Below are 23,700 nucleotides of genomic sequence, written 5' to 3' on the forward strand. Positions count from 1 at the left end.
CACAGCCGGCCCTCGTTCACAGTTCGTTGAGGGATAAGGCCTTGAATGCAACTTTTGTCCAGGGACGTCATTCTGCAGAAGTATGGCGTTCGGTGCATTCAAGGCTGAATGGTTGCAGGCTCCGTGATCTTGCATGGAGAGTTGCACACGGTGCCTTGGTGACCAACCTAAAAAGATATCATTGGCGATTGGGTGATGGACTGTGCCCTAGGACCGGCTGTGACAGCTTAGAGAGTACTGCTCATGTTTTTTGGCATTGTTACTTTGTAGTCAACTTATGGGAGTGGTTCCAGACCTGGACCGACCGTGTTACGGGAGACCGTTCATGGTCGGTAGGGCAGGGCTTTATTTTATATGGGGTAGACCCTCCAGTTTGTTCGGTAGCTGTGTTGCACCGCATCATTTTTGTTTGCTCTATTGTAAAAAAACATGTTTGGCGGAATAGATGTAATTTGGTTTTTAGGGGGAAATTTGCCAGTTGGCAGGCAGTCCTGGAGGCGGTGAAGTCTGACATTCGCCTTCAGATTGAAGGCGATTTTCGCCGTTTATCTGGGGCTGCCTTTTTTGGACGCTGGTGTGCTGGGGAGGGGTTTTTCGTTTCGCTGCGTGCGGGTCGTCCTTCTGTACGTTTTTGAATGTTTGAGTGGGGAGGGGGTTGGGCGTTTTGTCTCTGCAGGTCGGCGGGCGTATGTTTTTTTGGCTCGCTAGACCTTAGTTTCGTTTGTCAGAATGGGATGGTTCGGTAGTGCCGTTTGGCCGTGACGTTTTGTATCCCGCATGGCGGGTCACGTAAAAAGCACATAAAAGCCTGTTCATTACGCATGTTCATGGGGTGTTTGCGTGTGAGTTGCCCTCGCTCTCTACTTTGATTAAAATGATATTTATTTAAATGATTAGATTATTTATTATTACGTATATTGTTTTGATATGGTGTAAATGTGTGAGACAAAATACAGTTAGTAGAACCTAAGCCAGCATTGTCATGTATTCATTTCCAATGAATAACGTGTAATTCTCTCAATCCGCTGAATGTAAGTTTCATTAGACTTGGGAAAAGGGCAAACCACAAATCGTTTGAAGGTACAAAAGAAGCGCGCCATTATATTGAGCATTGCAGTTAGCATTTACCTGCAGAGACATACAAAATAGATAAAGATGAGTAGGACGTAACGGAGAATCACGTTTGAAGAATATAATATCAGCGTAGCCAGGGGATGGCGTTTGGGCCGGAGGGGTTGGTGAACCTGTAGGCGAACTGTCCTTTGTTTTAGAAAGTTAGTTGATTGGATAGTGTGTGAACGTGGGAATGTATGTCGTCGTGGCTGTGCGTGTCATGTAAACAAAAGAACATATAGTTCTCTAATTTGTATAACAACTGCTTCTTTTCATACACCCTCATATATATAGTATTACAGTCATTATCGTTATAACTCCCTTCTACTATAGTTCAATGGACGAAATAAAGTGCGTAAAATTGTGAAGACACGGTCGTACTTTTTCTTTTCGCGATAACTTCACCAAAATTGCTGTGTATTTCAGTTCAATGAAAGCAAAAGTAACAAAACAAAAGCAAGCAGGATGCTTGATATTTGTGCTTTAATCTGTCACGGTTTTGTAGTCTGACTTTTTGCCTGAAGATCCTCTCACTGAATTTTGAAGTTTATCTCATCTGTCAACCACCGTGAATTAACTTTTATTTAAAGTAGATTCTTAAAACCGTAGCTATTCCAGGTAAAACGAGGCGTTTGGGTTAGCACAGAGTGAAATGCTACGGTGAATAAGTGCTATACGGCAGATATCAGAGGACACCTAGGCGAGTAACCTGTACACCTTGCCAATGAGAAGATTTTCTTTATTATAAATTCAATAAAATGAGTGTTGAATGTACCACGAAGTTGGATCATAAGAGGTCTGCGAAGCGCCCGATTAGATAAGAACCTAGAGTCAAGGGAATCGGTGATATGGAGGGTACCAAATTGAAACCTCAATATGTACGATGTGAGCGCCAAATTGATATAAGATGAGTTCTACCGCTGGTAGTTGGGTCATGCTTTTGAAAGTTGATCCTGTTTTCTATAGCATATCTGTAAATAATGCGCCAACCGCATACTGATCAACTGTAAATGACAAACTAAATAGTAGTCCGTCACTGGAAAAATAATTAGACTTTTACACAGTGCGGTACATCAAGATTGGTACAAAATGGTGGAAAGATGAAGTATTCAAATTAATTTAACCATTATGAAACAATGCATATAAATTGAAAAATAACTGACAAATTGATAAAACCCAAATAACTAATTATGAACGCAACAGCGCTAAAACATAAAATAGTTCAGCGTAAACTAGTCCTCTAAAACACGACATCACATTATCCGAAACACCAATAGGAATAGATCCCCAACCTCTTTAACACCTACAGTATATCTTGAATCAATAAAAAAGAAAATATCACAAAATCAGAAAGGATATGTACAGAACCGAGGAAAGAAGTGACGGCACATCTGGAATTGTAAAGAATACTCATTCTGTGCGACGGAATAATTAATAATTTGAAATCTCTTTGAACTTAATGGCTTGCCAGACGATACCAAGAAAAGTCTCTTAAAGCAAAATATGATCATAAATGATCATATAAGAAAAACATTGAACACCAAACGATTGTCTATAGAGCCTTGCACTAATACTATAAATGATATTTCCAGAACCACCGAGACGTTTACAAACCCTTAACTATACTATACATAACGTCGGAAAATACTTGTAATTGTCAAATGTCAGTATTCTACCATAAGGATGGGTGTGTAAAGGTATATTATATAATAAATGCTAACATTTTCTCTTCTCTGATTATCTTGTCATATGATACACTTAATTTTGAAATGTTGGTTTCCATTCATTTTCATTTAAAAATTTAAATATTGGTTCAGCATAGCTATAGTTTTTACTTTTATATTCGATTCAATGATTAAAAAGTCAGGTGAATATTCATTGTATCTTATTTCGAATATTGTTTGATCTTGTATAGAATAAGAAGTGATTTCATTTCTTGATCGAAACAGTTTTGGGTAACTTGTTTTCGTAGGAAAGGTTATATAGACACATATTCTGCTTCCTGGTTTTACTTTCATAATTCAGAGCATACTCATTTTAAATATATTGAAAGTATTTTATTCTCATAAATGACATTGGAAATGTTCACAATTTAAGTTGTGTTTATAACATTAATTACACGTTGTCTCTTTTAATTAGTGTCACCGTTTAGGATCATTAAGAAGGTTATTGTATAGAATATATTCAATGATCGTTTTTGTTTAAACGTAGTTTTAGGACTTGGTTGATTATAACTACCTTATAAATAGGACAAATTTCTTTCAAATTGTTGTCAAAGCTTACAAATCTGGATATCGTTTACATTATTCACAATTTTAAAGCATAAATATATATATGAAAGAAGAATCATTGGATATTCACTTGGTGCTTAATATTTTATTTCCTTGCTTTATTATAATTGTATTGAAATATATAATTCTATAAAGTAGAATTAACAAACTTCTCCGAATGTTTTATTACAATTGCAATATTATAAGTTTGTAGAAGAAAAGAAATATTCACACAGTTCATGACAGTTGCGTATAAATAGCACATTGTTTAAATCGGCATATGAACTCTCCTGAATAGGTGCTATCGATTAACGAAGATGACACATAATCACATTAGGTGTCATTAATACTTTCACTTACCCAGGAAATAATACTACTAATAACTGTAAAGCAGTTTAATTTTACTTTCCCATCCGTTAATGAATGATCAATATTGTCTTGTTTTTTGTTAGAGTACATGACGCTGGCGTTCATTAACATGCTGTTACTTGATTTCTTCATCAAGCAAATCGAAAGTCCATTAAACATGACACTATTTCTTGTGAACCTCTGCTACATCAGAGAGGTGTCAACAATACACCCATAGTTTAATAGAATCAGTAAAACAACATTTTGAAACTTCTTGACGCCTTTTTCACACTTTCAGCTAACGCAGCTCTTTGGGCTAACCAAATGAAATAACAAGATCCAAACATACACGTATTATTTGATACCACTTTACTGATTACATAAGTATTAAGTATTATTATATGATTTTAAATAAGTTTGTGAACAATATTCGGAGGTTTGATTGACGCCTGTTTCTCACTTTCAGCTTACGCAGCCGTTTGGGCTGATCAAAGGCAAGACATACCAGTGGCGTAGCTGGGGGGGGGGCAAGGGAGGACACGTGCCCCAGGTTTAGAGGGCACTGAAATGGGAGAATGTGAGTAAAAAAAAACACTTTTTAGAAAAACATGATGAATTGATGTTTGTCTTCAGGCATGAATATTTTCCAGTTATAGAATCTGAACTGAATGTAGTTGTTTTTTTAATTACAAATTTATAGATTGTGATTTCTCCAGTCCATTTTGACCGTTTTCTCTTTTTTTTTAAAATTCTGTTCTGTATTCTGTAATGACTACATGTCACGGTAATTTCGGGTATTTCAGTATACAGTTCCAAGGCAGTAGATTTCGAAAGGTGGAAATATCATAAGCGTAGGAGGGGGCTGTAACGACTTCAGTAGAGTGGGGGCGCAATTTTCTACTCTTGCACCCGGGCGCCAAAACCTCTACGCCACTGCTATATACACGTATCATTTGATACGGGTTCACTGTTGATCCGAACAATCTACCTTTAGTAATGTTTCATCTGGTTTAAAAGTCTAGGAGGACCTTAAATATGGAAATGCTGTAAGTCAAGACACGATTAACGTGACACTTTACAATGTATTTTTGGAAAATCTTATAACCAACTTCACAAGATGATAGTCACATCCAAGCCCCTTATTTGAAATACTTTTATTCTAGATTGGCTTATTGATGACAATTCCATGCATTCTCAGTATTATAATATTCACTTGATATGATTGTATATTGGTTGACCCTTAGTTGGATCCTGATGTCAGAGTGGGCTGGTTGGGTAGCGCCGTTTGGCGTGACGTTTTGGATCCCGCAGGTCATGTAAAAAGCACATTTAGTTTCCTCAGAGGTTACATCTGTTGAGCTCCGCGATGGCTACGAGAGATGTTTATCCGGAACGAAAACTGATTGCGTAATTTTCTTATTTCGCTGTATTCTCGTACTTGGCTAAGGCAGTCAGGGAGGTGGGTGTGTGTGAGCCGACCCCATTGGTCGCAGCGCACTGTAGCTCTGTACAGGTAGTCTCTGATTGGTCGACGCCATTTTTAAAGTTTATGCAGGGAGGGAGTGTTTACGGGGAGGGGAATTTCCGGGGTAATTAAGGTTATTTCGTTGTCGGTCGGGTGCAAGACGAGTACTTCTCCCTACTAGACCAATGTATATATGTAACATATACGATGTAATATTAGAACGAGATGAGGTATTATACCTTTTTTAATATTACAACTCTGGTGTCTGCTTCCAGATTTAGAGTTAATTTGTACCCGTCCCCCATCTACCGCCCTTCTCTCCGGTTGGTCTCGAGACAGGTTCCCATTGGTGGCAGCGGTGGGATTCTGTTTCTGGTGTGGAACGAATCTAGATGTCTGGTACCAACCGCTTTGACCAGACTGTGGTGAACAGCCAGCTACGTAGTCACCTCCAGAAGAGAACATCCCTGATGTATACGTGCCGGATAGATCCTGGGAAGGGATGCAACCAACGAAAGACCAAGACGGGCCTGGCCGGGAGATAAAGGGGACGGTGACAGATTGGCTGACTTTCATGTGAGTCCAGAGGCTCTGGGGGACCAAAAATGTAGCTCAATGGCAGACAGAACGAGAACTGCGTTCCGGTGGTTAAACAAAATTACAAGACAACTGGATAGGATAGCTTGAAGGCATGAATATGACAAACAGCAAGCCTAGAACAACCGTGGGGTAGTCCAAAGGAAGAGACTATGAAGCATTCGCTGAAAGAGCTTTTAGAATAAACGAATTGCGATCTGGTATGAGAGCAGGGTATCCATGAAGGAGATAATTATCGGAGCTTGTCTATAATGATAGAAAACCAGTTGGAAAAGAATGTGGCACCCGCGGTGTGAGCCTAGACCCTCATTTCGAGTGCTCCCAGAGTAAAAGCGCCCTCAGTTTATGGCTCAACACCCTGGGAGGATTACGTAGTTTGGTTTGAAGTAATATCAGAGCTAATTTGTTGGGATGACAGAACAAGGGCCTTACACTTAACGACAAGCCTGCAGGGCCCAGACCAGAAAAGAAAATAATATTTGCTTTTTATATAGCGCTTTATACCAGCGATAGATCTCAAAGCGCTTTACAGACGTTATATTATCCCTGGTCAATGATAACCTGTCCCAGAGACAATCGCTCCAGTCGGCATCAGTTACCTCAAAGGTACCCATTTAACCCCTGGGTGGAGAGAGGCAAGTGAGATAAAGCATCTGCCCAAGGACACAACGTAATGAACTAGGCAGGAATCGAACACGTAATGAACTAGGCAGGAATCGAACCAGCAATTCTTGGATCACGAATGCGACGCCTTAGGCAATTGGCCACTACACTCCATCAAAGGTTCTAGAAAGCTAACCATATGGACATACTCAGAACGCTCTTACGTTAATGGACCTGACAAAAAAGGGAGAGTAATGGTATTATAAACTTACAAATGTTTTTGTTACTCCTTTCGTAACTGCCGAGCTGTCTTGAATGTGTTTAAAAAATCCCTACAAAGAAAAATCTCTGTTCAATGGTAAATAAAGATATTCGTCATATGCAATATGTAGGTAACACACTCTGCCTGTCATTGGCAAATCTTATTATTACTGTATATGTGTTTAAAGACATTGTATATACACGAAATTAATACACAGTTAGTTTCTATCGTTACGTGAACAGATTTTTTGAAGGATTCTCAGTTTATGGACAAAAATGTAGTGAACATATTCGCATGTTTCACAATATCTACTAAATATATATTGATAAAGTGATCTCTATTATTTCTTTCTTGTTCTTTATACTTTTTGATCTTCGGGTTATACGGACAGTATCTGTATGCTATGTGAATGATGGATTTTTAATCCCTCACTACATATCCTTTAACGCTACCCAAGCATCTATCATCCATTTCGTTTTTTTCAGTTCCCATCTTACAAGAATATTTACAATGTTTTAACGTTCCTAAGTTTTAAACAACGTTACTAGTTAACACGAATCACGTCTCCCAGAGTTCTTACTCTCTTTGAACATTCAAAGTTGGTGTGCTAGTTGAATTAGCCCTCTCATTTCTTTTAATATCACTTTCTTCCCCAAAATATGTTTTCCAGAAAACCTGCTGCGTCACAAAGATTGTTTCTCATTTGATATGTTCTCGTGTTTCGTGAGCGATATCAAACTTTCAAATGGGGCGAATCCATATTTTTTTTAAGGAAAGGGATCGGACTTGGGTAGTTGAAGCTGCCTCCCATGTAGGCAGGTGGTGTAGACCTCCACTCATGAATCAGCTGCTGTGATAACAAAATTCATCTGGATCGACATCAAATTTAAACTTGAGCAAGTCTTCTACAGTTCTTGAATCGTAAGTAAGCTCACCGATGTCATATCGCCGGTCCCGGTGAAGACGATGAATGCTTCAACGAGAGGAAAAAAGAAATATCATTAATAGTTCGATAAGCAGTAACATGATTAATCTTCTTCGAGTTAAACACAATGAGATCGCTGTATGTGTCAGTACGGAGTGCTTGTTCATCACATCCGATAAATTTCATTGAATACGAAATTAATAATTGTATCAGTGACGCAGTAACGATACACACAACATGGATAAGGAAAAATACTGTTCGTTACGCATTTATTGAACATGCTTTGATCTCACATGTTCCTGAAGTATGTGCATGTGAGCTGCCCTCGTTTTCTACTTTGAAAACAAATTATGTTTTTTTATTTAAGATTACATTATATATCATTTAGTATGTTGTTCTAATATGGAGTAAATATTTGAGACAAAGGAAAAGTACTAGAACCTTAGCTAACTATGTGGATTATAGTGAATCATAGATGTATTCATTTCCAATGAATAACGTGTATTTCTCTCAATCCGCTGAATGTTAGCGTCATTAGGCTAGCAAAGCTACTTACCGATTGCAGGTATGAAAGAAGCGCGCCATTATACTGGGCATTGCAGTTATAATTTACTTGCAGAGATTTTGTGTAATAAATGTTATCATTATTTTAATAAAGTAATAGAAAAAATTAAAAGGTAAGTAAAATAAATATTACTAGGACGTAACCGAGAATCACGTTTGAAGCATACCAATGTCAGCGTAAACAATGGGTTGCGCTTAGGCCGAGGAGATTGGTATAGGCGTAGTAGTTTAAAGAAACGTTCCTACTTTAAATTATGACATTCCTGGTAAAAAGTTATGCAAAATGATGTCAGATTTCCTTTCCGCGATAGCTTCACCAAAGTTGATGTTGTAACAAAAGCAGTCAGAGTGCTTGATATTTGTGTTTCAATCTGTCAAGGTCTTATAGTCTGACTTATTTCCACCATAACAATCCCAGGAAAAACAAGACGTAAGGTTAAGCGAAAAGTGGAGTGCTACGGTGCGTACCAACTTTTTCGATGTTCGAACATCTTAGATGTTCCTTATAAGAGCTTTACTGTGCATATCAGATGAGACTTGTTATTATTATAAATTAAATAAAGTGAGAAGTGTTGAAGGTACCAAGCGAGTGTCACGAGGGTAGTTTCATAAGGTTCCGAGAAGTGCCCTAAGAGATAGGAAACCTACTGGCAAGGTAAATTGTGATACGGAGACTAACAAATTGGAACCTCAGTAAGTACCGGGTGAGCGTCACTTCAGATAGAACTCGGGTCATCTTTTGGAAAGTTCCTGATAGGTGATCCTGTTTTCTACAGCATCTCTGTAAATAACGTGCCAACCGGACATCTGCAACAGAAAAAATAGTCCGTGACTGGAAAAGTTAATTAGACCTTTGAACAATGCGGTACATCAAGAGTCGTGCAATAATGGTGTAAAGATGAAGTATTCAAATTAGTTTAACTAATTTAAACACCATTATGGTACAATGCATCTAGATTGACAAATACCAATCATTATATCCAGACCGCTAATACGCTACATTAATTATAATTTTTGAAACACAAATACCAAAACGATACATCTAGAACCGTTGAAAGCAATGTGATGAAAACCCCCAAAATAACTAATGATAATTAACCTATGCTAAGAAACAATATAGTTAATCTTACTTAAGAAAATTTTAACATATTATACGATGTATCTCTAAAACACGACATCACAGTATCCCCAACACCAAGAGGAATAGATCCATAACTTCTTAAACACCTACACTATATCTAGAATCAATAAAATAAAAACCTAATATTTCAATCAGAAACCACTCAAATGGATATGTACAGAACCGAGGAAAGAAGTAATAGCACATCTGCAATCCTGAAGAATAGTCATAGTAAAATCTATCCTACGGAAAGATCAATAATTTGACATTTCTTTCAACTTATTGGCTAGTCAGACGATACCAAGAAACGTCTCTTAGAGCAAAATATGATCACGAATGCTGAATGATAATATAAAAAATATCCTTAAACACCAAACTATTATCTATACAGCCTACTCAATTATTTTAAAATGATATTTCCAGAACCATGGAAACATTTAAAACCCTTAACTCTAATAAAGGAAAATACAGCCACAATAAAAAAAAAACTTGATATCGTCAAGTGTAAGTGTTCTACAATTTGGATCTGTTTTTAAAGGTATATTTATATTAAATGCTATCATTTTCCCTTCTGTGATTATCTTGTCATGTGATATACTTAATAAGTTAAGATGACTATTGTGTTTTACTTTGTCTCTTGTAATTTATGTGACCTTATAGGGAGCGTTGTACAGAATATATTCGACTATCGCTATGTATCTAACGTAGTTTTAGGACTTGGTTGATTAAAACTTACTATAGGAAGAAATTCAAGAATGGATAGACAATAAACTCCTCCTTTTTCATTCAAATGTCAAAGCTTACAAAACTCAAAATCGTTTACATCATTGGCTAAGATCATGTGTAGTATCCGTTCTTTTCCCTTTCGAGGGAATGGTGATGAACATCCCGACGATGATCACACAGTCACAGTCTCGATGCAAGGGGACTGGGGCTGAGAGCGGATCAGTTGTTTGGTAGTTTGGTTTCGTGCCCAGATCCTTTCCTGGGCGACGTTTCCTTAAAAAAAAGCATTCACAATTTTTTAAGCAAAGTTTATGAACTATATGTATGACTATCTGAACCGTTCGCCTGATGTATAAATTATACATGCATAGTCTTCACTTGACCGTCTGTACTATGGTCCTTAATATTCATTTCCTTGTTTTTTTTTCACAGCATAGCAATTAAAATTTTAATAAGGTATAATTAAGAAACTTCTCCGAAAGATTAAGCGTTGTATTACAATTGCAATATTACAATTATTACTTTGTAAAAGACTAAAAATACCCACACAATGCCAGTTGCGTAAGAATAGAAACATTGTTCAAATCAGCATATATAAACTCTCATGAATAGGTGTTTTCGTTTAACGAACATGACACAGAATCACTTTATACTTTCACTTAAAAAGACTATTCACACTAAGCAGTTTTTAACTTTCCCCTCTGTTAATAATTGATCGATGTTTTTCTCTCTATCTCTCATATTCAAGTTAATAGCATACTCATATGTCAGTGACTGGGTGGAGTACATGACACTGTCGTTCGTTAACAAAATCCTATAAAATTTACATCAGAGAGAAGTCTTCAATACACCCAAGTTTCAAACAAAGTCAGTGTGTGAACAATATTCAGAGGCTTTATGAACGCATGTTTTTTACTGATGAAAGATACTGACAAAATTTGATACGTAAAATCTACCTTTAGTCAATGTTTCATCTGGTATAACAGTCTACGGGAACCTTAAATATGAAATGCTATAAAGCAAGACATAATTCACTTTATACCACTTTACAGTGAATATGTTGTACATCCTATTACCAACGTTCACAAGGTTATAGTCACATCCAAGCCCCTCATTTGATATACTTCGAGAGAGACGTAGTGATGACTGCTGCTCAACGTAATATGTACTCGAACAGCTTATTATTATTATATGATTGTATACTCGTGGACCCCAATACATCCGGCAACAATAAAGATGATGTGCATTGTAGTGTTTTTCCTTAACGGGGATTGCCACTAAATTCAGTTCAACATATATTCAACTGTTTTTAAGCGGTTCGTTAACTTTCCGCAGACATAGTCTGCAATGTCACTTTCCAGTTAAAAGTTTAGGATTGAAAAACCCAAATTCTATATGTACAATGGACAATCTCCGTTTTTATTACTATGCTTTGGTATTAGTAACTATCGAATCCATGATCCATCAGAGAATGGTACGGGCAGATATGTCACCGTTAAGGTACATGCTCAGTGACGTTCAATTGTAATCGTAGTACTAAATAGTATTTATATGAAAGTAAAATATCCCACATCCCAAATATCTCACAACCGAAAACAATCTTTTCATCTGACAATAGGTTCATCTTGAAAAACAAATCCATTCAGTGCTCTCGGGAAAATACATTATCAGGAACATTTCGACGAATTATACCAGATTAAAAATTCTCCAACTGCTTTTACACTGTAGGTTAACTACCTCAGATGTCAGGATGGGATGGTTCGGTAGTGCCGTTTGGCCGTGACGTTTTGTATCCCGCATGGCGGGTCACGTAAAAAGCACCTCAGATTAATGTTGCAATGTCGCGTTCCTGTACAATGTTTAGGGTTGGAAAACCTCCGTGTGAGTATCTACTTGATATAAATAACGATTGAATCCATATCTGAAATCCCATCGTACAAAAACTTACGGACAGATATCTATATGATATTTATGAAGAAGAAATATCAGAGAAGGCATAAAACTTCGAATAAGAACAGCTTGACCTAAAAATATCAATCAGTTCTCTTTGAAAAACGACGCTAGCAGGAACATTGCGAAGAATAATATGAAAATGAAAAATCACTACATCGCAAGATCTCGTCTCCATAAATATTCAACTGTCTTTAAACTGTGCGTTAACGATGTTGCCGCAAAATTTTGTTTACAATGGCCCGTTCCGTGAAAAGATTAGGACTGGACTACCCAAATTCGTTTAATTTTAATCTAAGTTCTATATTATATTGATTTTGAAAGAAAAGCTCAACTCCGACAACCAAAGAACAAGCTGTTTATCTGATAGTTGGTCCTCTTTGGCAATACAAATATAAACTTTTATCTGTGAAATGTTAGCAGGAACAAAACAAAAACTAATACTGAAAAATGGAAAATCTGTTCATTATGAAATCTTAGTTTAAATAGGATTGAAAACATATCATGAACTTACGATGGTGATTATTCTACTTGGAATGTATAACGCTTGAATCTATGATACATATCCACAAACAGCTGATTGTACGCAATATTACGGCCAGATTTGTCTCCGCTGTGAGTTGTCTCCATGAGTTTGAACACTTAACGAAGTACTATATAATACTTTTATGAAACGGAAACATTTGTAAAGGCATCCTATAATACACAGAATACACAGATACACAATCAGCATGCGGAAAGTTTCGCTAGCAGGAGCATTACGAAGAGGAAGACAGGAAAGGTAAACCATCCATATTGATAGATTTCAGTTCGATGAATCATCAAATGTGTTCATGTTGTGCGTTAGTAACAGAGAATGAATTATTTTGTCTCATTTTCCACATGACTAGGCTTGATAACAAATCATGAACGTTTGACTGATATTCTCCGTGTGAATATCTACTTGGAGTAAAGAACGATTGAAGTTATCATCCATATAGAAAGGAACATTTCATTTGTACACAACAGTACGAACAGATATATAGCCGCTCTGTGATATCTCGGTGATGTTCAACTATAATCTAAGTACTATATAATATTTATGGCAAATCTACATAAAGGCAAATTCTAGTTCGATCTATCTTTGACTCCTTTATACGATTGGCGTTCATGGCCACCCACAAATTATTGTTCCAGTGCTGCGTTCCTGTTTAAGGTTTTGGATTGGAAAAAAACAATATTATGACATTACAGTTGGTAATATCCTTGTAAGTATATACTTGCACAAAATAAAGATTTTTTCCAGTATCCATGTAGAAAAGTGTATCCCATTGTATATGTGCTTTTTACGTGACCCGCCATGCGGGATACAAAACGTCACGGCCAAACGGCACTACCGAACTATCCTATTCTGACAAACGAAACTCAGGTCTAGCGAGCCAAATAAACATATGCCCGCCGACCTGCAGAGACAAAACGCCCACCCCCCTCCCCACTCAAACGTTCAAAAACCTACAAATGGACGACCCGCACGCAGCGAAACGAAAAAACCCTCCCCAGCACACCAGCGTCCAAAAAAGGCAGCCCCAGATAAACGGCGAAAATCGCCTTCAATTTGAAGGCGAATGTCAGACTTAACCGCCTCCAGGACTCCCTGCCAACTGGCAAATTTCCCCCTAAAAACCATATTACATCTATTCCGCCAAACATGTTTTTTTACAACAGAGCAAACAAAAATGATGCGGTGCAACACAGCTACCGAACAAACTGGAGGGTCTACCCCATATAAAATAAAGCCCTGCCCCACCGACCAAGAACGGTCTCCCGTAACACGGTCGGTCCAGGTCTGGAACCACTCCCATAAGTTTACTACAAAGCAACAATGCCAAAAAACATGGGCAGTACTCTCTAAGCTGTCACAGCCGGTCCTAGGGCACAGTCCATCACCGAATCCCCAATGATATCTTTTTAGGTTGGTCACCAAGGCACCGTGTGCAACTCTCCATGCGAGATCACGGAGCCTGCAACCATTCAGCCTTGAATGCACCGAACGCCATACTTCGGCAGAATGACGTCCCTGGACAAAAATTGCATTCAAGGCCTTATCCCGCAACGAACTGTGAACGAGGGCCGGCTGTGACAGGTCAACAGGGGGCAACTCAATCAGAGCGGAGCAGATGACACGCACCACCCTGTTTGGAGTACTACTATGCAGTTCTCTGTTGCTACACAGCGCCGGAACCCATCGACGCAGGTGCAAACCGCCCCAAAAACGTACAAAATATGAACAAGGCAACCCTGGGTCAGTTACCGCTACAAACAACTGCTTAAATAACAAAAAAGGTCAATTTACTTCCCAGATGAACCACCCCAACCCACCCTTCTCCAGTTTTTGGTACATTACCGCCCTTTTGACAAGCTCTGTACCACCCGACCAAATGAATGAAAATATCGCTCTCTCCAACCTCACCAGGACTCGACGCGGAATTGGATACACCGCGCCCGGGTACCACAAGATGGGCGAAACAAAACGATTAATTACGGTGACTTTCCCTAGGATCGAAAGCCAGCGGGTGCCAAAGGCTTCGAGCCTGCTCTCAAATACCTCAGCCCTCTCGTTCCAGGTGACGTCACAAGGTGCATCGTAGCCGAACCATATACCATTAATGTTGATATTCTGATCCGACCACGACGCACCGAATGGTAAGTCTCTGTATCTCCAGCTACCAAGGCGAAGGCCCTTTGTCTTTTCCGGATTCAACTTCGCCCCGGTAGCTCTCTCAAAGATAAATAAATCCTGCGAGAGGGCACGAAAGGAGCCCAGACTCGAAACAACACACGTTACGTCATCTGCATATTGAACGCATTTCACTTTGGCACCCCCTGGCACAACGAGTGGAACAAGTTTGGAATCCCTTTCCAAAAGACGAGAGAGGGACTCGCTAAACAAAACATAAAGTAATGGAGACAGAGGGCACCCCTGGCGCACCCCCCTCTCTACGTTAAAAACCTCCGAACAAAACCCATTTACAATAACAGAACTGAAACTTTCTTGATACAAAACAGAAATCCATTTACGAAAAACCGGGTGCAACCGAAACGTCTCCAATACATTCATTAAAAAACCGCGATCCACCATGTCAAAAGCCTTCTGCTGGTCCAGAGACACCAATGCACATGGCAGATCACGCTCAATAACAAAGTCGGTCAAGTCGCGCATCAACCACAAGTTCTGCTGGATGCAATGACCCTTCACTGCACAAGTCTGGAGATCACCAACAAGATGCGGCATAGCCAGTGCAAGGCGGTTGCACAAAGCCTTAGCCAGCAACTTGTAGTCCACATTTAACAAGGTGATCGGACGCTTGTTTTGGGGATCCAAGGGGTACCCAGACTTTGGCAGCAAAGTAATAATGCCCAGACGTTGACTTTGGTTTAACAGTCTGTTTTGGAAGGCGTCCTCGAAGACGGCTCTGATGTCGGGTCCTATTATTGCCCAGAAGGTTCGGTAGAACTCCCTCGGAAGCCCGTCCGAACCCGGGGACTTGCCATTCTTCATCTTCGAAAGTGCCCTCCAAAGCTGAACAGTGGTTATTCCGCCCCCCAAAATATCATTGACATCGTGGGGAACGGTTTTAGAGATTCCCCTCAATAAATCAGCCTATGCCGACAAGTCAACATTGCCACGCGTAAACAAACTCGAATAATACTCTTTATATACGCGGGCAATGCCGTGAGGGTCACTGACCACGGTCCCATCGGTAGCGCGCACAGACGGGACGCGTCTCTCACCCGCCGATGAGCTAACGGACTGGTAAAACCTCAGTGAAGGGCGCTCCTCGGCTTCCACCGCTTCGACACGGGCCCTGACGCGGGCACCGTGATACTTTTCATCGAGATAAGTCTGCAAAGCGATGACTGCCGAAGGGTCGCCAAACTTCACCTCCGCGCACAGCTTCGAGAATTTTCTCTCTTCGACGCCGTGCGCGGGTCACGCAATACTGAATTGCGTAGCGTTTGATGCGCAACTTGACATCATCCCACCACTGAGATGTAGAAGCAAAGGCCGGCTTCAATGTTTGCCATCCTTTGTACCTGGTCTCGAAACCTTGGCGGAACTCTGCCTCGCCAAGAATCCGACAGTTAAGCTTCCATAGGCCCCGCCCGATCGGGAAAATGGAAGGCAAAACAAAACGTGCTACTACAGTGTCATGGTCAGATAGCGGACAGCTGAGCGTCTCGCAACCCGAAAATTTAAAACTTACGGGCGCATACACTCGATCTATCCTGGAGGCATCTTCACCGTTAGGCCTCACCCACGTATATACCGTACTACACGGGTGCATATGCCTCCAGACATCAGCTAAAAGGTGTGCCGAAGTGAATCTGTCCAATTCTGTGATCCCAGCATCGGGACTTGCAGACACAGAAGTTCCGAGTCTGTCAAGACCCGAGTCTGGGACACAGTTAAAGTCTCCGACCATGACACACGGCGCACTACCAGGAACAAAGGAAGGCAGCGTGTTAAAAAAATCTCGTCTAGCAGAAGGCCGATTGGGAGCATACACATTGCAAATGGCGATGTTACCCTGTGGATACTTGAATAGAATGCAAACCAATCGGCCCTCGTGATCCGTCTCCACCCTAGTGGCACAACCCGCCTGACGAGCTGACAGAAGGATGACAGTGCCACAGGATGAAGACGAACCAAACGAAGCATGCAGCTCACCACCCCACTCATAAGCCCATAGAGGGACATCTTCTTCCAAAATATGTGTTTCTTGCAGGCAAACGCAGTCGACCTCCATTGATTGACAATATTGGAAAATGCGACTGCGCTTGCGATGATCCCTCATGCCATTCACGTTCAAAGTGGCAACTGAAAGTGTATGGGCCATGAGAGGGCAGTGGGGCAAAACTACGAAGACGACGATTCCGTAAGCTTCAAGCGCGCCCTAGACGACATATTGTATATGTATGTAAGGACATATACATGTCTCCGGTTCAATTCTTGTCTGACTTTTGTGAAGAAGAAACATCATAGAAGCATAGCAATTTCCTACAATCGAATAAGGTCACTACATTTGCAAGAAATTACTTAGTTACAGCCGTTCCTGCAGACGACTTACTTTGCAATGTCGCGTTCCAGTTAAAGGTTATGAATGAAAATACCAAATACAATGAATAGTCTCCTTCCGTGTCTCCGATTGTACGCAACACTTCGGTCAGATTTGTATCCGGAAGTAGTCATTCCCATGAGTTTCAACACTAATCCATTGCAAGTTCTATAAAATATTTTTTATGAAAAGGAAATATTTGAAACGGCGGAGTGACATATACAACCAAACAACATATTGTTGATATAAAGTAAAGCCATTGACAACAAGTCAAATCAATTTGCGGAAAATGTCTCTAGCATGGAAGTTTGGTATATAATCTCCCCTCCAAATCGCATAAAGCATCGTCGGATTGTAGGATTGCAAATGTTCGATTGATAATCTCAGTGTAAGTATCTACTTGAATCTATGATCCATAGCGGAAAGAGCATCCTATTGTAGACAGAAGGTGGGCAGATATGTTCTGGTCTGGGATATACCGGTGGAGTTCAACTCTATTTTATATAATACTATATAATATTTATACGAAAAGGAAATATATAGAAAGACCAAGCTACGCAACTGAAAGACAAGCGAATAACAATATTTAGATAAGACAGTTGTTCCATCTCGACAATAGAAAATTACAATCATTATTCTTGGAAAAATAACGCATTTACACGACAATTTCGAGGAATAAAATAGAAAACTTTAATTCCGCGCTGTCAGTATATTGCTTTCTAGTTGAAATTTTGGGATTGAAAAAACGAACATTTATGGAAGAACGACGGATAATCTAATGAAGTCCCCCCCCCCCCCCACATCTCCCACCACTCCCCCAAACTGAGTAACGGATTGCCCAAGAAAAAGAAAAAATACGACAATTAACTACTTTTATTGGATACATACGTAACAACTTTTGGGTGAAGTAGTTTCCCAACTTTGAGACCAGGTCAAAATTTTTGATTTTAAAATTGAAATTAAATTTTACCAATCCTACCATATTGTTTAAAGATATTAACATTTGATGTCATCGTTCAGTTATTGATGTGTTAATTATATTCAATTCAAACAACTGCTTTAAGCACAGATATTTATTTTATCGCATTTTATTTATAATTTTATTTACAATATATATTTAAAAGATAGTAATACTATATTTAATAGAATGTAATGAAATAGTTGATGGCCCATCAACCGAAAGGTTAAATTTAGCGAAAATGACTCAAATTAGGAATTGGATGAAGTATGTTTTTATATATTTCGTTCATGGAAAAGTACGATAATTTCTTTCTCTGCATAGGTGTCTAAGTTTTCAAACACATTTGGTTCCAGTGGGAAACTCTGTCTATACATTTCATATTTATTCTGGATAATCAACGCCAAAATACATAAAATAGCAATTTATCACTTATTCCTATTTTAAAGGTTAAAAACGATACGCAGACACAAGGCATACTATGAATGAAATTGTGTGTAGTTTCATTCGTAGTTGAACTATATTTCTGTCGATCTATAACGTATTACTTTGCTTACCTGTAGAAATATACGATGATTATCACAGACAGGACGAGTACTACAGCAATTACGATCATCACCAACTTCATTATGTTGTTCGTGTCTGTAGAGATGACATTAAGATATGTAAATATGTTAATATCAGCAACCATAATACGTAAGTGGATTATATTCACTGCAAAGGGGTGAATGTTCTTCGACATGAAAAAATTGTTTCATAAATAATACTTGTTTGTGAAGTATATTTACTAACTTAATAAAATGTGATACACTAGATTGCTTTGCTTAGCTCTCAATGCAGTCTCAATTCAAGGTTTCGTCAAACTGATTTTTTTTATCATTTTGCAGTTAGTAGATATGTATCATCCAGTTTACTTAAATGTTGTGTAAACTCCGCTAACCTATTTACATGGAAAAGGGCTCACATGATGATATTGATTATTATAGGGGTATGCTTCTTACAAATTGTATATATGCAGACAAAAATGCTCCATTTTCCGACCCCTGGCTCATTCGTCATGGACGACGACAACGTGATATGAACCATTGAATAATCAATTGATAAATTTTTACTCTCATATTCCGTTGAAATAAAACTCCACACGTTTCTAAAGAAACTTTACTTTACTCCCACACACAGTCACAAGTATTAAATGGTGAACCTCACACTACATCACATCAGATGCTACCATGTGGTACACATCGCCCCTCCTCCCTTACCCACCAAATAGAAAAGCCGACCCCTGGCTCATTCATTATGGACGCCGACAACGTAATATGAACCAATGAATAATCAATTGATAAATTGTTAATCTCATAATCCGTTGAAATAAAACTCCACACGTTTCTAAAGAAACTTAACTTCACTCCCACACACAGTCACAAATATTAAATGGTAAGCCTCACACCACCTCACATCAGATGTTATGCTGTGATATCCATCGCCCCCCCCCCCCCCTTCTCCACCCGACCCACAAAATGGAAACGTCGCACTTGATATTCCGTTTGTCCTTAAGTACGTCGTTCAATGTGTGATCTATCGACTCTCTCCAGCAACTCTTGTAAACTAGAAAGCAATATTCCGCGAAAAATTACATTTTTTTTATGGTTATGCTGATTAGAGCAGAGTGGGACTGGTCATGAGGCAGATGACTTCACCAATAAAAATGGGCGGTTGACAGTGCTATTTGCCCAAGCAAGGTAGTTTGCTTGCTGTGTGGAAAGGAGGGTCATGTTTTTCGAGCCTGCCCCTTGTCATATAAAGCGTGGCGAAAGCGCGAGGTGCAGCAGGCAACGGGACCTGTTCTGCTTCAATTTACAAAGGTGGAGGACCAGGTGACCCCTGCGTGTTTGGTGCCGGTGGGTCCCATGCTGCTACTCGCCCTTCCACATCCCTTGTGGAAATTCCTGTTGTCACTTATCCCTCCCGACAATTGCGGATCCCCAAATGGAATGGATTGGTTTGATGAGGTTGGGAGGCTAGCCTGAAGGTCGGCATGAAATAAGGGAACGAACCCACGTGAAACGGTTGGAGTCATCGTCATAGTCAAATGTGAGGGTGTTACATGTTTCAATATTGTAAGTGTATTGATGTCGACTACGTTTGCCTTCAGAAAATTCGCATAACTGAAGAGAATGCCGATTATGTACCTATAGTTGGGGTGGTGTCCTTCATGCTTCCTTTGGTACGGTCTCATTCTGTGGTGCGGTCGTCCTGATTTCTCCACGTCTGTCTGGCCCTGCCATCAGGATTAAGACCGATCACGAATGTCGCTTGGTATGCGTACTATTAAAATACCTACAGGGAAACGTTACCTTATGTACCGTTTACCCGCCTAATCAATCTTATCCAGGGGAGGACTTTTGAGACTTGCCATCCTTTTACCTGGCAGTGCAACTTGTGTCGTGGTCGGAGATTTTAATTGGGAGGCCAAAGAGTTGATAGGCTTTGGAAGGTGTTTTGAGGTGTCTTAACCATAGAGGTCATAAATTATCTTGGGTAAGACCAAATGGCTCTGATGCTTACAGGGTTTCTAATTGCGATATTATAATTTGCCCGTATTCCGATAATGGTGCTGTGGTAGCTAAGTCTATTCCTTCATCTTCCCTGTGGAAAGTGGATTCTGAAAAGTTAATTGTCATATGGATTAGAATACAGGTACATGGGACGTTGTACCTTGAAGCAGGCCTTTATGTATTTAACAGGCTGGTGGTAGGATGTCAAGTTGCGCATCATTCGATATGCTGTAGAGTTCTGTGTAGCCAAAGCTCGTCGTCGAAGAGAGGATTTTTCAAACCTCTGCGTGAGTGTCAAACGTAGGGTTCCCTCCACTGATGCGGCTAAAAAATACATTAATGCTAAATGCCATGGAGCTCACATAAAAAATGCGTGGAAGCGGAGGATCAACCATCATTTAGTTTTTACCGAACATCCTTTTGGCTAAGATCATGTGCAGTATCTGTTCCCTTTCGAGGGGAATGGTGATGCCCACCCGACGACGATCACACAGTCCCAAAGCAAGGGGACTGGGGTTGAAAGCAGATTAGTTGCTCGTTAGTTTGGTTATCGTGCCCAGGTTCTTTCCCGGGTGACTTTTTCTTAAAAATTATCTCTTGACAAACGTGTTCAGCTGTCCGTAATACAAATAGGATTACATTTTGTGATCCGGTAAGCATTATCTCCGTATACAAAGATTTTAAAATAACCTCTTTTCACGAGACAATGTCAATGGTCAATTGGGTGCTTACTTTCCTTCACCGAACTTGGATGGCGTTGTCAAAAATGAAGAATGGCAAACCTCCCGGATTGGATGGGCAACCTGGGCAATTTTACAGATCGTTTGGTCGATCATCGGATCGAATATTAAGACCGTCTTTGCCAGCGCCTTCGAAATCCGAGTACTTCAGCCTCTGCTGGTCGGAGGGCGTACTTCCTTTTTTAGGGGAGGGGGGCTCGCTTGACTTAAGGTTTCTTTTTCAGATTGGGCGGGTTTGGTACTGCCGTGTGGCCGTGACGTTTAGATTCCCACAGGGCGGGTCACGTAAAAAGTACTCGAGTAATTCCTCCAAATTATCATACTTGAATTTCTATTTTATACACCACAAGTCTAAGTTCTCATAATATCAACAGGCACTGTTCTTATTCCACTTGTGCAGGGAGGTGGGTCCGTCAAGGATGCCCTTTATCCCAACCACTTATATTTAGTTACTAAGAAAATCTCACATTTGTTTAAAGAAGATATGTGTTTCATTCCTTTTGTTTTGCCGGGTGGTAAGAATGTCAAATGCGTTTCAATACGCGGATGATGTCAAAGGTTTTTACGTGACCCGCCCTGCGGGATCAAAAGCGTCACGGCCAAACGGTACTACCCAGTCATCCCATTCTAACAAAAACACCACATGTCAAGCGAGCCAAAAACTAAAATACAACATTTAAAAAACACAAAAGGACGACCAGCACGCAGCGAAACTGTTAGATGTGCTGCAATGATAGTGCTTGAGATGACAGTGCCATGGATTTGGTTTCAAGGTTTTTGGATCCTACACAAACATCCTACACAAACACTGACATTAAAAAAAATGTTTTAATATACAGCTTACTTTAAGTCAATATTTGTGACAAAAGCACCAAATTTACCCAATGTTAAGATAAAACGTTACATATCTTCGATCCAATTGCACAAATACACATCCAACAATGGACAGCTAAAGTTTAGTTTATGATGTTTCCATATTATTTCTTTACCTATTTTCTAATTATTTTGGGAGTAGTAGATCCCTTTAAAGCTGTGGTGAAACTTATTCGCATCTTCCCTCGTCCATCTCACAACAAACCCCACGAGAGCATTACGTCTTCTCCCCTCACAGGAACGTGGAACCATCTGTTAGGTCACCACTTATTACACATTACGTCATGAGAATTACCATCAAGCTTATGTATTCTAAAAGGTTATCAAGAGTATAGGCTCATATTTTAAAACCAACTATGAATTCCGGGATGCCTTCTTTCATTACAATTTGAGCGTACGCAATGACACCATGCTAAACAAATAATGGTTTTGCTCCCCTAAAATTTCACAGTCAATTTAATATCAATACATTGTACGTGTTTCTGTACGTTTGGGTTGTAAGATTGCAAATAATATGTACAACAATGTGAATAAGAAAGGTTTTGTCTTGAATGAGATATTGTCTGCCAGCAATGCATCTATAGGTCAGGCGTTTTTCTTTAAGATATATCTTTCCCGTTCAAATAACGTTCTTACAATCTTCATAAAATACAAATATGAGTAATGACTTACCTTGATCGGTTCTAGAGATGCTAAATTCACATCTGTCAGCGTACTGTGATGTAGTTTGGGACTCCAACGGTTCCTGGGTAGCGATGCATCCAATGGTTGAGTTCTGATTACAAGAAGTAACGTACACTGAAACCTCTTTAGTTCCGTTATTATCTGTGTAATGTTTCTGATAATCACAGCCATCGGGTTTTATTACTTCCAGATTTATCGGTGGATACCCGTCTGTTATTGAACAAGATAGGACGACGTGGTATGCTGCAGATGGAGATGAAGAGGGGCCTTCACAAACAAGAGGTGTAGACTCTGGGAGGCTGGTAGACTGTAGTGCCTCTGTAGGAGGCTGGTAGACTGTAAAGAGAAAACCGGAGTTATCATCAGTCAATGATAGAATGAAAAGTACAAATATCCTCTAGCTGAAGGTTGAACTCAAGGAAAGTACCACGAGTAATCCTCCTCAATATATTGAACATTAAGTTAAGTAAATATTTATTGACTTTGCAGCGAACATTTCCTATTTTACCTTTATTTTAAAAGAAAGGTCATTGCCACTTAAAGATTACCGACACATATGTTGGGCTAGAAACGAAATATAGCAATATTACGTTAAGTCATAATATTTAAGTGTTGCATTCGTATAACAAAATACACGGACTGAATGTAAAGAAAACTGTCGACGCTCTCACATGCAATATCAGACTTAACATAACTCCGTGAGCATTCTACCTTAATTAGCTATGAATAATTTACGAATGCTTCCACAATGTTACGTTACATTGTAGACACCTACACCTAAATGCGTGACTAAGATGAATACACTTTCATCTTAAGCATTAAGCAAAAAGTGTTAATAGTAATACTCCCGG

At 39.5% G+C, this 23,700-nt stretch overlaps 2 long non-coding RNA genes across 2 annotated transcripts in view; both read right to left on the reverse strand.

The window, feature by feature from the left end:
- Window positions 1–18,652, reverse strand: part of LOC139975694 (uncharacterized) — a 139,977-nt gene extending 121,325 nt beyond the window's left edge. The window contains exon 1 of the long non-coding RNA XR_011795837.1: window positions 18,555–18,652. This is a non-coding gene — a long non-coding RNA (uncharacterized lncRNA). The remainder of the gene's footprint in view (window positions 1–18,554) is intronic.
- On the reverse strand, window positions 4,371–11,911 carry LOC139975700 (uncharacterized). The gene is made up of 3 exons (XR_011795846.1): window positions 10,072–11,911; window positions 8,849–8,954; window positions 4,371–7,631 (listed from the first exon to the last, which is right to left on the reverse strand). It is a non-coding gene; the product is annotated as an uncharacterized lncRNA (long non-coding RNA).
- Window positions 18,653–23,700: the final 5,048 nt, after the last annotated feature.

Source organism: Apostichopus japonicus, chromosome 11 (assembly GCF_037975245.1).
Source record: "Apostichopus japonicus isolate 1M-3 chromosome 11, ASM3797524v1, whole genome shotgun sequence".
NCBI classification, from domain to species: Eukaryota; Metazoa; Echinodermata; class Holothuroidea; order Aspidochirotida; family Stichopodidae; genus Apostichopus; species Apostichopus japonicus.